Source organism: Balaenoptera physalus (genome assembly GCF_965194825.1).
Source record: "Balaenoptera physalus genome assembly, chromosome: X".
Lineage (NCBI taxonomy): Eukaryota > Metazoa > Chordata > Mammalia > Artiodactyla > Balaenopteridae > Balaenoptera > Balaenoptera physalus.
Window position 1 is genome coordinate 59,448,244 of NC_138903.1, and position 3,903 is coordinate 59,452,146.

A 3,903-nucleotide genomic window follows, 5' to 3' on the forward strand; every position below is an offset into this window, starting at 1 on the left:
CTTGCGTGGAGGAGTAGAGTGGTTAAAGAACATGAGCTTCAGAGTCAGATGGCACAAGTGTCCAAGTCTGAGACTCCACAGCCCAGCTGCATGACCTTGGGCGCTTGAGTCACTCTCGGAGCCTCTGTTTCCTCATGTATACATGGAGATCATTGTAGCTACCTTGCAGGGTTGGAAGGATGAACTGATATAACACATGCAACAGGCTGAGTGCAGGGCCTGACACATAGTAAGTGCTCAATAACTTTAAAGATTATTATTATGTTGGACCCACCAACCCCAGAGCCTCCCAAATTCCACCCCAGGGGCCATGGATCCTCAACTCCCAATGAAGGTGGTCGCAACCCCCAGATCCCTTCGTGAATCCTATGTCTTCATCAGTGGGCATGGCTGGCTGTGCCCTTCTTGCACACTCAGCCTCCCAAGAGCCTACCGAGGGCCCAGTTAGTAGCTCAGGAGCCAACCTAAGGTAACAGACACACAGGATGCATGTATACACCTGCATGCCCACGTGCCAGCACAAACCTGTGCACCTGCGTGGTGCAGGCATGTTTTCACGTGTTACTGCATGGGTGCAGATGCCCACACATTCTCTTAGGAACACATGCATTAGCTGGAACACACACATTGGTAACTGTGACCTTGAACAAATTGCTATGCCTCACTTTTCTTACTTTTAGAACAGGGACACTTGACAGGGACCTTGAGTAGATTAAAGGAAATAATGCCGTGGAAGTGTGGGGTAACCTGGAAAGTGCTATGCAAGCATTACCATTTGCGCTGTCAATTCTGCCTCCAGAATCACTCCCAAACCCATCTTCCTGGTCCCCGTTCTGCTGCCACCGCTCTAGCCCAAGCCACACCCATGTTTCCTCTGGATCATTGCAGTGGCCTTCTCACTGGGCACCCTGTTTCCACTCCTTCCACCCTACAGACCACTGCCCACACTGCCAGGTATGCTTTTATCGGCACATCACTGATGAGACCTCTGCCCCTGCTTAAAGCCTTCGGTGGCGTCCATTGCTTCTGGTTCTCCCCTGTTTCAGGAAGTGTTTGGCACAGAGATCAGTCTCTGTAGCCAGAGTGGCTGGGCTCCTACTTCTGCACCTTCTGTGACCTTGCACCGTGACCTTGAGTAAGCAGTTTTACTTCTCTGAACCTCAGTGTCCTCATCTAAGAAATGGGGCTAATAATACGGTAGCTGAGAACATTAAATGAATTGTAAGACACTGCAATGGGGCTTGGCACAAAACTGTACTATTAGGACACAGGGCTGATTCTAGAACCCTTCTCAGTCTGGCCTCTGCTGACTTTTCTAGCCTCAGCTTGAACAGTACCTCCTCTAGGAAGCCACCCCTGAACCTTAGCCTAGGACAGGCCTCTCAGTCCCAATACCAGGGCACTCTGGTCATGCTCTAGTGAAATGCTCATTCAGGTGTAACTTTTTGTTCAATGTCTGTCTCCCTCACTGGACAGGAAACTCCATGAGGGCAGAGCCATGGTTATTTCTGCCCATGGGTCCTGACACATAGTGGATGCCCCTTAAATCCCTGTGGAATGGATGAACTTTCTAACACGTGTTCTCAGAAGAGGGCAAGGGCTTCCAAGGAAGGAGAGAAGGATGGGTAAAGTAAAGGCCAGTGATCTATGTCCAGGGATGGCCATGTGCAAAAGGAAGCCAAGAGGGCTTCCCTGGTGGTGCAGTGGTTAAGAATCCGCCTGCCCGTGCAGGGGACACGGGTTCGATCCCTGGTCTGGGAAGATCTCACATGCCGCGGAGCAACTAAGCCCGTGTGCCACAGCTACTGAGCCTGCGCTCTAGAGCCTGTGAGACGCAACTACTGAGCCCACGTGCCACCACTACTGAAGCCTGTGCGCCTAGAGCCAGTGCTCTGCAGCAAGAGAAGCCGCCGCAATGAGAAGCCCCCGCACCGCAACGAAGACCCAACGCAGCCAAAAATAAAGAAATAAATAAATAAATTTAAAGTTCAAGACCTTCTACAAGGCGCCGATAATATTAAAAAAAAAAAAAAAGGAAACCAAGAGTTTGGTGGAGAGAGAGGAGCAAGGGCCCTTGTGCTCCCAATCTTGGCTCAGAGCTGAGATTTTTTTAAAAATCATGACTCTGCCTTTCATCTCACCCCACCTCCTGCAGGGAGAAGCTGGGTGGCAGCTGAACAGACAAGTTCAAAGAGTCTGATGCCCTACAAACTGCCCGGCCTGCCCCTGAGATTTTTGACTAAAGGTGAGTCCTCAGATTTGCCAAGCCTGAGCCTGGTTCAGGGACCAAAATACCAGAAAAGGAAGGCTTAAGAAGGAAGGTAGGAATGGAACTCACATCTCTTGAGCACGCCCTCTGTACCATGAAGAAAGCTATGCGTATTTGTTTTCTCATGCTGTCCTTTGGAGTCTGTGAGCCCCTGAAACTCCTGCTATCCCAGAATGCTGGCCCAGCATCTGGCACTGATCCTGCTGCCCGGAGCAGGACTGGCTCCACTTCCCACGTGTTTACTCTGAGGGAAGGCCAGGTACAGACATGGAAGACTAGGGGCTAAAGAAAACCCAGACGGGCCAAAGTCAAGACAAAGACAAGCAGGTACAGATCATGCAGAGAGGGAAGCAGAGTGCAGAGAAGAAAGACAGATGGGAGAGGAAGAAAGAGTATAAAGGGGGAGGGAGGGGGAGGGAATGAGAGTGAGCGAGAGAGAAGGACGTGGGAGGAAAAGAGTCAAGTGTTTGCATACGGCCAGTGCCCTTGGTCCCTTCTGGCTCCTTCTCTGCTTGTGCCCACCCTGGTGATGAGATGGCGAGGCTGAAGCTTGCTCCAGCCAAACCGTGGGCCATCTGCATGCAGAGCAAAATGAGAGGGCCAGAAGTCTGAGGCCCGGGGCATCATTTCCTTTTGGGTCCCAGGCCTGGTGAGGCAGGGCTGTGGGCACTGGCTAGAGGCCACTTGGGGGCAGGCCCTCATCCTCTGGCGAGCAACAGGAGGCAGACACTGCTGCCTGGGGGAGACCTTGCTGCCTTTACCCTTTCTACGGAAACGAGCTCTTTCCCAGGCCTGACACAGGGCTGCCCCATGCCTCAGGAGGGTGGGGGGTGATGTCCTCTAAGCTCCTACCTCCAGGGGGTCCGGAATGCTCAGTGATGGGCACTGGCTCCCGGCTCCTCTGAGCACCTTGGAGCCTCTTCTTTGCCCGGCACTGATCTAGCTACTCCACACACGGCTCCCTTTCATTCTCAAAACCACTCAAGAGAGCTTCAGTGGCTTCATTTTAGAGTTGAGGAAGTGACCCTCAGAGAGGAAAAGTGACTTTCCCGCAGTTACACCTCCAGGAAACTGCCGGCGGGACTTCAGTCAAGATCTGTCTGGTTACAGGGTTGATCACTCTAATCCCCGACCTACTGGAGAGAAAGGGCTGAGGGGTCAGAGGTCCCTTGCCTGGCAAGTCCCAAGTAATGTCTGACAGGGAGTGTCATAGCCAGAAGTGGCGTCAAGGGCAGTTGGCTTCTAACCTAGTTCCTCAGTTGAAAGATGAGGAAAATGGTGTCTGAGAGGGAAAAGGGCTTGACTTGTCCAGGGCCACAAAACCTCGTAAGTGACAGGACAGAGACTGGAACAGGGAAATAACTCAGATGGGGGCTCCACAGAGTGAGTTCAGGGGTACCAGAAAGGCCTTCAACATTTTCATTCCCCAAATCCTGGCATCCGAGGCTCATTTTGAGGTGTTTGTGGAAGTAATGGGACCACACACTGGGATTTGGGATTGTCCCAGAAGATTCCTCCTGCGTAACTGCTACGTTGACCTTTGAAAGCTGTCAGTCCTAGGGTCTGGGGATGAAGGGTAATCAGGGACCTTGGTCACAGACATCTCAGGCTCAAGGTGGCTCCCCAAGCTTCAT

The 3,903-nt window shown here is 52.1% G+C and overlaps 1 long non-coding RNA gene across 1 annotated transcript in view; it reads left to right on the forward strand.

Annotated features, from left to right (window-relative positions):
* Positions 1-670: 670 nt before the first annotated feature.
* The window catches only part of LOC309652139, a 15,625-nt gene continuing 12,392 nt past the window's right edge, over positions 671-3,903 (forward strand). Inside the window, exon 1 of the long non-coding RNA XR_014258606.1 lies at positions 671-2,245. This is a non-coding gene — a long non-coding RNA (uncharacterized lncRNA). The remainder of the gene's footprint in view (positions 2,246-3,903) is intronic.